Consider the following 13,613-nt stretch of genomic DNA (forward strand, 5'->3'; position numbering starts at 1 on the left):
TCTGGCGTTGAACGCCAGACGGATGCTCCTTACTGGCGTTTAAATGCCAGTGAGATCCTCCTCCAGGGTGTGATTTTTCTTCTGCTGTTTTTGATTCTGTTTTCAATTTGTATATTTATTTTGTGACTCCACATGATCATGAACCTAATAAAACATGAAATAACGATAAAATTAGATAAATAAACATTGGGTTGCCTCCCAACAAGCGCTTCTTTAATGTCAATAGCTTGACAGTGGGCTCTCATGGAGCCTCACAGATGTGCAGAGCTTTGTTGAGACCTCCCAACACCAAACTTAGAGTTTGGATATGGGGGTTTGACACCAAACTTAGAGTTTGGTTGTGGCCTCCCAACACCAAACTTAGAGTTTGACTGTGGGGGCTTTGGTTGACTCTGCTTTGAGAGAAGCTTTTTATGCTTCCTCTCCATGGATGCAGAGAGAGATCCTTGGGTTGTAAACACAAGGTTGTCCTCATTTAATTGAAGGATCAGTTCTCCTCTGTCCACATCAATCACAGCTCTTGCTGTGGCTAGGAAGGGTCTTCCTAGGATGATGGATTCATCCTCATCCCTCCCAGTTTCTCTATTACAGAGAGGGGCATGAGGTTTATCCCTGAACCAAGGTCACACAGAGCTTTTTCAAAGATCATGTTGCCTATGGTACAAGGTATTATGAACTTTCCAGGATCCTGTTTCTTCTGAGGCAATGTCAGTTGATCCAGATCACTCAGTTCATTGGTGAACAGGGGAGGTTCATCTTCCCAAGTCTCATTACCAAATGAATTAGCATTCAGCTTCATGATTGCACCAAGGTACTTGGCAACTTGCTCTTCAGTAACATCCTCATTCTCTTCAGAAGAAGAATACTCATCAGAGCTCATGAATGGCATAAGGAAGTTTAATGGAATCTCTATGGTCTCTAGTTGAGTCTCAGATTCCTTTGGTTCCTCAGAGGAAAACTCCTTATTGATCACTGGACGTCCCAGGAGGTCTTCCTCCTTGGGATTCACGTCCTCTCCTTCCCTTACAGGTTCGGCCATGGTGATCAATTCAATGGCCTTGCACTCTCCTTTTGGATTTTCTTCTGTATTGCTTGGGAGAGTACTAGGAGGGATTTCAGTGATCTTTTTACTCAGCTGGCCCACTTGTGCTTCCAAATTTCTAATGGAGGACCTTGTTTCATTCATGAAACTCACAGTGGCCTTGGACAGATCAGAGACTAAGTTTGCTAAATTAGAGGTATTTTGTTCAGAATTCTCTGTCTGTTGCTGAGTGGATGATGGAAAAGGTTTACTATTTTTAAACCTATTTCTTCCACCATTATTAAAGCCTTGTTGAGGCTTTTGATGATCCTTCCATGAGAGATTTAGGTGATTTCTCCATGAGGGATTATAGGTGTTTCCATATGGTTCACCCAAGTAATTTACCTCTGCTATTGCAGGGTTTTCAGGATCATAGGCCTCTTCTTCAGAAGGTGCCTCTTGAGTACTGTTGGATGCAGCTTGCATTCCATTCAGACTCTGAGAAATCATATTGACTTGCTGAGTCAATATTTTATTCTGAGCCAATATGGCATTCAGAGTATCAATTTCAAGAACTCCCTTCTTCATAGGCGTCCCATTACTCACAGGATTCATCTCAGAAGTGTACATGAATTGGTTATTAGCAACCATGTCAATGAGTTCTTGAGCTTCTGCAGGCATTTTCTTTAGGTGAATGGATCCACCTGCAGAAGTATCCAATGACATTTTAGCTAATTCAGATAGACCATCATAGAATATATCCAGGATGGTCCATTCTGAAAGCATGTCAGAAGGACACTTTTTGGTCAGTTGCTTGTATCTCTCCCAAGCTTCATAGAGGGATTCACCTTCTTTCTGTCTGAAGGTTTGAACATCCACTCTAAGCTTACTAAGCTTTTGAGGAGGAAAGAAATTGGCTAAGAAAGCCGTGACCAGCTTATCCCAAGAGTTCAGGCTATCTTTGGGTTGAGAGTCCAACCACACTCTAGCTCTGTCTCTTACAGCAAAAGGAAAAAGCATGAGCCTGTAGACTTCAGGATTTACTCCATTAGTCTTAACAGTATCATAGATCTGCAAGAATTCAGTTAAGAACTGAAAAGGATCTTCAGATGGAAGTCCATGGAACTTGCAGTTCTGCTGCATCAGAGAAACTAATTGAGGTTTCAGTTCAAAATTGTTTGCTCCAATGGCAGGAATGGAGATGCTTCTTCCATGTAAATTGGAATTAGGTGCAGTAAAGTCACCAAGCATCCTCCTTGCATTATTATTATTTTCGGCTGCCATCTCCTCTTCCTGTTCGAAAATTTCTGAAAGGTGCTTGCTGGATTGTTGCAATTTAGCTTCTCTTAGTTTTCTCTTCAGATTCCTTTCAGGTTCTAGATCTCCTTCAATAAGAATATTCTTGTCTTTTCTCCTGCTCATATGAAAAAGAGGGGACAGAAAAATAATAATAATAGAGATCCTTTTTGCCCAAGCATAGAGGTTCCCTTATGTGAGTAGAAGAAAAGAAGAAGAGAAAATCTGAACTCAGAGAGAGAGGGTTTGGATTTTTGGTGAGATGAAGTGTTAGTAGATGAATAAATAAATAGAAGGAGATGAGAGAGAAAGAGGATTTTCGAAAATAATTTTTGAAAAAGGTTAGTAATTTTCGAGAATTAAAATAAAAAATTAAAATAATTTGTTAATTAAAAAGAAATTTTGAAAAAGAGGGAGATATTTTCGAAAATTAGAGAGAGAGAGTTAGTTAGGTAGTTTTGAAAAAGATGAGAAACAAACAAAAAGTTAGTTAGTTAGTTGAAACAAATTTGAAAATCAATTTTGAAAAGGTAAGAAGATAAGAAGTTAGAAATGATATTTTAAAATCAAATTTTTGAAAAAGATATGATAGAAAGATATTTTTGAAAAGATATGGTTGAAATTAGTTTTGAAAAAGATTTGATTTTTAAAATCACAATTAATGACTTGATTCACAAGAAATCACAAGATATGATTCTAGAACTTAAAGTTTGAATCTTTCTTAACAAGCAAGTAGCAAACTTGAAATTTTTGAATCAAAACATTAATTGATGATGTTATTTTCGAAAATTAGGAGATGAAGATAAGAAAAAGATTTTTGAAAAATATTTTTAAAATTTTCGAAAATAACTAAGAAAAATGAAAAAGATTTGATTTTTGAAAAAGATAAGATTTTCAAATTGAAAATTTGATTTGACTCATAAAAACAACTAGATTTTTAAAAATTTTTGAAAAAGTTAAATCTAATTTTCGAAATTTTAAGAGAGAAAAAGGGAAAGATATTTTTTTGATTTTTTGAATTTTTAATGATGAGAGAGAAAAACACTAAAAATGCTCAATGCATGGAGATTTTAGATCAAAACAATGAATGCATGCAAGAATGCTATGAATGTCAAGATGAACACCAAGAACACTTTGAATGTCATGATGAACATCAAGAACATATTTTTGAAAAAAATTTTTTAATGCAAAGAAAACATGCAAGACACCAAACTTAGCAATCTTTCATGTTTAGACTCTATGGATGCAAAAATGCACATGAAAAACACCATACAACACAAAACAAGAAAACATCAAGATCAAATAAGAAGACTTACCAAGAACAACTTGAAGATCATGAAGAACACCATGAATGCATGAATTTTTCGAAAAATGCAAGATGAACATGCAGTTGACACCAAACTTTCAACTTGACTCAAGACTCAAACAAGAAACATGAAATATTTTTTTGATTTTTATGATTTTATAGAATTTTTTTTTTGGATTTTTCAAAAATTAATGTGAAAAAGAAAAATAAGGATTCCAAAATTTTTAATATGAATTCCAGGAATCTTATGCTCTTTAGTCTAAAGCTCCAATCAAAGGGTCAGGCATGACTTAATAGCCAGCCAAGCTTTAGTATGTAACTCAGATATGACACGCCTGACATACCCTATCCAGAAGAATGAGATATGGCTTTACAGCCAGCCAGGCTTCAACATGCTTCATGAAACACTAGAATTCATTCTTAAAAATTCTGAAGAAAAATATGTTTTTGAAAATATTTTTATTTAAAAATTTTTTTCGAAAACAAAGGAGGAATTTTTGAAAGATTTTTAAAATTTTTTTGAAAATAAAACAAAGAGAAAATTACCTAATCTGAGCAACAAGATGAACCGTTAGTTGTCCAAACTCGAACAATCCCCGGCAACGGCGCCAAAAACTTGGTGCACGAAATTGTGATCTCAGGCAACGGCGCCAAAAACTCTATGCGCACGTCTTAATAAATTGTTTTTCAATCACAACTTCGATACAACTAACCAGCAAGTGCACTGGGTCGTCCAAGTAATAAACTTACGTGAGTAAGGGTCGATCCCACGGAGATTGTTGGTATGAAGCAAGCTATGGTCACCTTGTAAATCTCAGTCAGGCGGATATAAAATAGTTATGGAGTTTTCGAAAATTAAATAATAAGTAAACATAAAATAAGGATAGAAACACTTATGTAATTTATTGGTGAGAATTTCAGATAAGCATATAGAGATGCTTTCGTTCCTCTGAATCTCTGCTTTCCTGCTGTCTTCATCCAATCAGTCTTACTCCTTTCCATGGCTGGCTTTATGTAAGGGCATCACCGTTGTCAATGGCTACATCCCCATCCTCTTGTGAAAATGGTCCAAATGCTCTGTCACAGCACGGCTAATCATCTGAGGTTCTCGATCATACTGGAATAGGATTCACCCTCCTTTTGCATCTGTCACTACACCCAGCACTCGCGAGTTTGAAGCTCGTCACAGTCATTCAATCCCTGAATCCTACTCGGAATACCACAGACAAGGTTTAGACTTTCCGGATTCTCATGAATGCCGCCATCAATTTAGCTTACACCACGAAGATTCTGATTAAGAGATCTAAGAGATACTCATTCAATCGAAGGTAGAACGGAAGTGGTTGTCAGGCACGCATTCATAGGGAATGATGATGGTTGTCACGTTCATCACATTCAGGTTGAAGTGCGAATGAATATCTTAGAAGCGGAATAAGTTGAATTGAATAGAAAAACAGTAGTACTTTGCATTAATCTTTGAGGAACAGCAGAGCTCCACACCTTAATCTATAGAGTGTAGAAACTCTACCGTTGAAAATACATAAGTGAAAAGTCCAGGCATGGCCTAGAGGCCAGGCCCCATGATCTAAGAACCAGGCGTCCAAAGATATCAAATACAATAGTAAAAAGTCCTATTTATAATAAACTAGCTACTAGGGTTTATAGAAGTAAGTAATTGATGCATAAATCCACTTCCGGGGCCCACTTGGTGTGTGCTTGGGCTGAGCTTGAATGTTACACGTGCAGAGGCACTTTCTGGAGTTGAACGCCAGTTTGTAACGTATTTCTGGCGTTCAACTCTGGCTTGTGACTTGTTTCTGGCGTTTAACTCCAGACAGCAGCGTAGAACTGGCGTTCAACTCCCTTTTACATCATCTAAACTTGGCCAAAGTATGGACTATTATATATTTCTGGAAAGCCCTGGATGTCTACTTTCCAACGCAATTAAAAGCGCGCCATTTTGAGTTCGGTAGCTCCAGAAAATCCACTTTGAGTGCAGGGAGGTCAGAATCCAACAGCATCAGCAGTCCTTCTTCTACCTCTGAATCTGATTTTTGCTCAAGTCTCTCAATTTCAGCCAGAAAATACCTGAAATCACAGAAAAACACACAAACTCATAGTAAAGTCCAGAAATGTAAATTTAACATAAAAACTAATGAAAACATCCCTAAAAGTAACTAGATTCTAGTAAAAACATACTAAAAACAATACCAAAAAGCGTATAAATTATCCGCTCATCAACCGCACGGATGGAAAAGTATAGATCAAAACGAAGGCGGATTTAAAAACAAGGCTTGGGATCCTGGAGTTTATTTTGACATTTGTCACCCCGGGTGCCTAACAATCTGTTTGAAGCTGCTCAGAAGCTTTACATGCCTAGTTTGGGACCCCGGAGGCTATTGGCATTCCAAGCACTGGTGGAGATTTTTGGACGAATTTAAACATAAGCCACCATAACAGGAAGCTCTTTCAATGTCCAACTTAAGGACTTTAACTAAAAGTGCTAGGTGGGAGACAACCCACCATGGTATGGTTGCTTCTTTTTCAGTTTATTTCATGTTATTTGTTTTTATTTTTACTTCCTTTTTATTTTACTTTATTGAACCTGGAATCATGCATAGCGCTCATATTAATCATTGCATTCTACATTTTTCATGCATAAAAAAAAAAGCACGCATGCGACGCGGCAGCGTCGCTGACGCGTCCGCGTCGCAAGGAGAGGGGAGAAAATAAAAATGAACAGAGAGTCACGCTGGAGCGTGGCTGGAGGCGTGCCAATGGCACAAATCATCCCACGCGACCGCGTCGCTGACGCAACCGCGTCATATGGGAATAATGGCCTCCCACGCAATCGCGTGACCAGGATTTCGACGTAATAATGGTGCACAGCCGAAAGTTGTGCTAGAGTGGTGCTGGATTGGCGCTGGACGCGCAGTCCATCGCACGCGACCGCGTGCCCCACGCGGCCATGTCACATCCTACTAAGTGGCCACTCGCGCGATCGCATGCCCCATGCGATCACGTCACCCAATATTTGGCAATTAATGATTTTTGAACAGAGAGTTGTGCGAGAGCGAGGCTGCCCTCGCACCAGTAGCATAAAACGGGTCACGCGACCGCGTGACCGACGCGACCGCGTCAATCAGTTTTAGCGCAAGTCACGCGACCGCGTGCCCCACGCGACCGCGTCGCTTGCGCCTCACAGCTTATCCTAATTTGCCAAATATCTTATCTTTTCTCCCCCAATCCTAATTTTTCCTCCCTCCTTTCTTACTTACTTCTTCTTCCCTTCTTTCCCTTCTCATTCCTCTTATCTTTTATTTTATTTTACTTAATTTAATTGCATATTTTCATTCATTGCATATTTTTATTTTTCTAAATTTATTATTTTACCATTGGTGTTCAAATGTTCTTATTCAACTGTTACATCTTTTCTGGTATTTTCTTGGTGCTTAGTGACTTGTTTAATTCTGATTGAATAATATTATTTAAATCAATGCCAATCTTTTATATCTGTATAACTTTTGCATTGACATGAATTTATATTATCTCTCCTCCCCCACTCTCTTCCCCATTGTTGCAAATTTTGCACCATTGGTATGCCATGGCTTCTATTGTTTTTTCACGTACATGTTGAAGCTTCCATATAAATGAGACCCTTTTCATTTGGAATTAACCCAACTAATACTTCATTTATTTTCTTATCTCTATTATTGGGTTACTTTTCTTCCCTTTTTCTTTCAGGATGGCCACCCGGAAGGGAAGCGGAAGACGTTTACATGGGGAGACAGACAAGTCCATCTGCACAATCTTTAGAGAAAAGCATCAGTTGGAACAACCTATCCACCTGCACATCTTAGCATGCACCGAGGACGGTGCAATCTTTAAGTGTGGGAAGGTCGATACCGACTTCCAGGGGTTAGTTATCTTCTATCTCAACACCAATGTTTTATTTTCTTTATTAGTTCATTGTTGCATTGCATAATAGATTGCATGTGTAGTTGATTGTTTGCATTTAGTTACTACTTGCTTAAAGTAACTCCATTTTTGAAAAATTTCACTAATTTAAATTGAAAAAAAATTTAATTTTTATGTGTTAAAACTTGTTTGAAGTTGTATTTGGAACATGGTTTTTGAGCTAAAGAACACACAACCTGTGAGATTTTGAGCTTATTTATATGGTTACACTATTTAACCATAATATTTTTATTCTTGTGTGTTTTCTTCTCTATGATTGCAATCTTTACTTTTTTTTCAGTCTATATGTCCATTATTTAGTATATTTACATGCTTGCATATGATTGAGGCCATTGTTTGATTTTAGCTCACTTATCCCAAATAAGCCTACCCTTTAAATCACCCTTGTCAGCCACCTTGAGCCTTTTAATCCCCATTTATTCTGTATTTTACCACATCACTAGCCTTAAGCAGAAAAATAATTAAATATCCCAATTGAATCTTTGGTTAGCTTAAGATATGGATTGTGTAATAATTAAGTGTGGGGAAACTGTGGGAACATGGGTTAATAAGGGAATGTATCATGTTTCTAATTTATTTGAATATTGGGAATTTGGGAACCTACTCATGAAAAACCAAAATAGAAAAATAATGGAGAATCCATGTGCATTAATAAGTTATGTTTGCTTTTATGATTCAAAAAAAAGAGAGAGAAAAAAAGAAAAAAAATATATAAAAAATATAAATAAATAAAGGGACAAAATTACCCCAATATTAAGTTTAATAAAAGTTCAATGCACATGTGATAAAAATTAAAGAAAATTTGGTACATGAGTGTGGGAATTATACAAAAGTGGGAATTATGGGTAGCTAGGCATGAATTTAAAAGTATATAGAATATATGCATATTAGGTGAGAGCTTAGGTTAATTAAAGATTCATATTATAGCTCACTTGGCCATACATATATCCTTACCTTTACCTCAGCCCCATTACAACCTTGAAAAGACCTCATGATGTTTGCATTGGTACATTAAATATTTGTTGATTGGTTAGATGAAGAACAAAGTTTTAGAAAGCATGATTAGAGAAGACTAGAGTGAATTACCCTATACACTTGAGATATTAGAGTGATATACACTTCCAGTGAGGGTTCAATGCTTGATTCTATGTTTCCTGCTTTCATGAGCTATCTTCTTACAAGTTTACTTGCTTTTTATTGTACGATTTAAATTAGTGAAATCTGATTTATGTTTGTCTTGAAGATCTTATTTACTTTTGACCAAGTAGGTAGAAACATTTTGCATGTAGTTGCATTCATAGGTTGCATTTCATACATTCTACCATTCCTCTTCATCTTTATAGCTTCTCTTGAGCTTAGCATGAGGACATCCTAATGTCTAAGTGTGGGGAGGTTGATAAACTACTATTTTATGATTTATCTTATGCTCAATTGAGTGGATTTTATCAACTCTTTACCCACTTATTCATACTATTTGCATGTTTTACATTTTCCTTCCTGGTTTTATGCTATGATTGAAAACATGCTTCTTTGATCTTATATTTGCTTATTATTAATCCTCTCTTATCACCATTAGATGCCTTGATATGTGCGTTAAGTGTTTTCAGATATTACAGGGCAGGAATGGCTCAGAGGATAGAAAGGAAGCATGCAAAAGTGGAAGGAATACAAGAAGTTGGAGAAACTGCTAAGCTGTCCAGCCTGACCTCTCCGCACTCAAACGGCTATAACTTTAGCTAAAGAGGTCAAAACGACGCGGTTCTAGTTGCGTTGGAAAGCTAACGTCCGGGGCTTCGATTTGATATATAATATACCATAGTTTCCCTGACGCTAGGCGACGTGAATGCGTGATCCACGCGGACGCGTCGCATCTGCGAACTTCAATCCGCGCGGCCGCGTGGACGACGCCTCCGCGTCACTTGTCCGCGACCTGAACGTACCAGAATACGCAGGGGGCAATTTCTGGGCTGTTTTTGACCCAGTTTTCGGCCCAAAAAACACAGATTAGAGGCTATAAAGTGGGGGAATGCATCCATTCAAAGAGAGCTCGCATTTTTATTACTTTCCATGATTTAGATTAGTTTTGAGAGGGAGATTCTCTCCCTTCTCTCTTAGGATTAGGATTAGGATTAGGTTTTAGGACTTCTCTTAGTTTTTAAGAGTGACTCTCGATCCAGGTTTAATATTTATTTTAATTTATGTTTCTATGCTACTTTTACTTTAATGCTTTTATTCGTATCTATGAATGTTGCCAACTTGACTTATGAACCCTTTCCATGTTATGATTTGAATTAATGATTATTTGAGGTATTTCAGTTATTGATTGCTTTCTCTTTAATTTGTGTTACAATTGCTTTCCATCTAAGGACATTTTTATTCCAGCAATTTTACTTCTTATCCTTTTGGTCTTGGTTAAGAAATTAGTAACTCAACATTATCAAACTCAACATAAATGATAATCGCTATCTTGCTAATTGAACTGAACTTCAATAATCCCAACTTTTTCTTAGGAAATAATTAGGATTCGAAGGTCAAACTAATTAGTCCCTTGACTTTCCTTTGCTTTAGTAAAGGTTAACTAAGTGGAATTTAGATTCAACTTTCATTATTGTTGAGAGAGATAATTAAGTTGGACTTCCAATTTCTCTTACCTTGCCAAAAGTTGCTTTACAACATTTTTTTATTTTAATTGCCATTTACTTTACTTGTCATTCAAATCACTTGCTTCTCACCTTCTAAACCCCAATTACAACCCTTATAGCCAATAATAAGAACATACTTCCTTGCAGTTCCTTGAGAAGACAACTCGAGGTTTGAATACTCGGTTAACAATTTTTAAAGGGGTTTGTTACTTGTGACACCCAAAACGTTTGCACGAAGGGATTTTTGTTGGTTTAGAGACTATATCTACAACGCGACTGTTTTTATGAACTTCTTTACTGGCAAAAATTCCAACGTCACAGCCACTTCAACAACACCTCCCACTCCTACACAAGATACTGCAGCTGCACCACCACCCCCTGCTCAACCTAGGGTTGTCAGGCATACTGTTGGGTGTAAATCTTAGATTCCACCCTCACCAACCGGTGCTGCAAGACCATGTGGTGGGTCTGGGTCAATGGCATAAGGTCCATTAGTTAGGCCCACTCTTCAAGCCCAACCTTCAGCTCCATTTAGGGCATCAAATGTGACTAGAAAAACCATGGCAGCAGCAAGCCCAGCCACACAGAGCAGGTTCACAGGCTTCATGCCCCCATCCTTGAAGAAGAAAAAGCCATCTGGACCACCACCATCAAAGCAATCCGCAAATGACAAGAAGTGATCTCAGAATCTTGGGTTTTCAGTTTGTTGTTAGCTCCATGTTAGACCTGATTTAGTTACTATGCACCTAAGTGCCATTATGGCATGTTAAGTGCTAACCAAATTTTTTGTGATTTTGTTAGTGTCATTTTGGATTTGTAGTAGTTGCTATGAACATAAGTGTCATGATGGCATCTTAGTTTTTTTTTGGGGCTTGCTTGTGTTATTTTGGGTCTGAAGTATGTTACTCAGCATAAATATGGATTATTATTTCATGTTATGCCACAGGTGTTTTATTCAACTTCTGTTTCTGCATCTCTTCTTAAATGCTTACCTATCTTCCATATAGCTTGCTCACATCACAACAACAATAACTCAGTCACAGAACAAGCATAACATATCATCCATTAAATCATCTCAATTACAATGAGGAGAACATTACAAAGGAATAAAATGTCATTGTTAAACTCTTAAACTGTCCATTGTCTACCTACTTAGCCAAATAAAACATACTCAAAGCCAGATTTAACCCAATCAATATACGAATAAAAATCAGGAACAACTCAACCCTCTTCAGATGCTCCTTCATGTCATTAACCACAGATAGCACCATCATCATACTATCAATTTCCAGGCTATCCCCACACTCGAGATTGATTCTGCTTTTCTTTTTTCGTTCTGATTTGCCCACCATGTTACTATTCTCTGAAGAAACTTCTCCTTCCACACATTACTCTTGTATTTCATTCAACCATTGAAAATACCTGCAACGCATTTGTGTGTTCTAGCACGACACCAATTTCATGGATTAGAGAACTATTGAAAACTAAAATTGAATAAGCAGAGACAACAAAGTAAGGAATATTGCATTATTTTGTCACATATCCATCAACATTCCAAGCTTACCTTCCACATAGGGCAGCGTAGAAACCATCTATCAGGGTTATTACTTGTCTTCGACTTCAACAGAACCACTGGAAGGGGACAAAAGCAACAGCCGTCGTAGGTTTTACTCACAATACCTGAACTACCATCCACGTCGAAGGCTTGCATCAATGACTGCTTTCTCACGGTTGCAGCTTTTCCACGAGCCCTAGTTCCATGCATATTCCAATTTTGGATACTGTACTACGAGTGAACAAAGAGAGCATATTGGGTTTTAGGGCAAATTCATTTGATTTGGGACAAAATTAAATTGAATTAGGTTAATTTTCAGCTAGGCTAATGATTTTTTAATTACAAATTCCAACTCAAATAAAACCTATCTTGTCAGCAAAAACTGGTGTCCACCTAAGCATCGTACTCACTGGAGCTATGGTCCGGCAAGCACGAGGACATGCTTGAAAAATTTTTAAAACATTCAGGTACTATTTTGTCAATAACAATAGTGAGGTACCAAAATGTCAGCGTTTGAATATTTCGGGTACTGATTTGGTCATTACCTCTCTATAATAATATATAAAGAGAATACAGAGAGAATGGTGTTCAATTTTCGTATTCCCATTTTAACCTTATTAATAAATAACTGCATTTTAAAACTGGTATAAAATATAATTATCATTAACTTTCCTTCATTCATATTACGGTTACTTTTTTATTTTACAGACAACTCCCAGTCATGGTGTCTTCTTCTTTGTTTCACCAAGTACAGATAGTACTCCGTAATCCTATTAGTCTCATATTTACAAAGTATAGTTAACAAAGTCAGATCTCTTACTGTAACTAACATATAGTTATTCATTGCGTCATCATTTACATTAACTTTTTTTTGCTTTCTTCTATCTCTTGAGTTATGTAAGTTTTATTTTTTTTAATCATGGATACGAAACCTTCTCAACATCGAAAGATAGAGTCTATGCCTGTTATTCAAGGTCATCATAAAACTTTAAAGTATTTGAAGATATCAATAATTTGAGAGAATAGATTTGAACTTAAATAACTATTCTTAATGAAGAGCATTGGGTACATATTTATTGAATTTTTTTTTAAAAAAATTTGTATTTATATGTCATCTTTTATTTTTGTGGTGGTGGACAGCAGTAGTGCTCACATCACAATTTCAAAGTTCATTTTATATTTATGTCAATTCATAAAATATTTTACAAAAAATGATGTTTAAGTAAATTTTTTGTCCTATAATTATTTTATATTTTAGAATTTAAAATTTTGTATTTTTATTTTTATTCAAAAATTATTTTTGTATTTTTATTTTAATTTTGTTAGTCTAAAAGTACTAATATTAATTTTAATTTTTTTATTTTTTAGAATAAATAAAAAATGTGACTTTTTTTTATAAATTAGATGATTCAAAAACTACTCATTATAAAATAAGTTAAGTTTAATTCTTGACATGTTAAATAAAAGATAGTTTAATTAGATAAAAAAATTATTAAAAAAATTAATAAAAAATTAATAAAAAAATATAAGAACACATATCAGATAAAAAAAATTTTCTTTCTACATCAAATCGATCATATAAATTTTTTTTACATCAAATTGATAAAAAAAAAAGACAAAACTATTTTTTACGTGAAAAGTTAGAAATAAATTAAAATAATAGAAGAATGACTGAAAATATAAATTTAATAAATAAACTGAAGAGAAGGAAAAATATAAGTGGAAGTCATGCTTGAAACCGAATGAAATTTGCAACTACAATGGATGAAGGTAATAGAAGACGATAGAGGTGATGCAATTGATGGTGTTGAAAAA

The 13,613-nt window shown here is 36.0% G+C and overlaps 1 non-coding gene across 1 annotated transcript; it reads left to right on the top strand.

Moving 5' to 3' along the window:
- Window positions 1-1,801: 1,801 nt before the first annotated feature.
- On the top strand, window positions 1,802-1,909 carry LOC148562432 (small nucleolar RNA R71). The gene has a single exon (XR_015887222.1). It is a non-coding gene; the product is annotated as a small nucleolar RNA R71 (small nucleolar RNA).
- The last annotated feature ends 11,704 nt before the right edge of the window (window positions 1,910-13,613 follow it).

This window comes from Arachis ipaensis, chromosome B6 (genome assembly GCF_059453495.1).
Source record: "Arachis ipaensis isolate K30076 ecotype BB chromosome B6, ASM5945349v1, whole genome shotgun sequence".
Classification (NCBI taxonomy): Eukaryota; Viridiplantae; Streptophyta; class Magnoliopsida; order Fabales; family Fabaceae; genus Arachis; species Arachis ipaensis.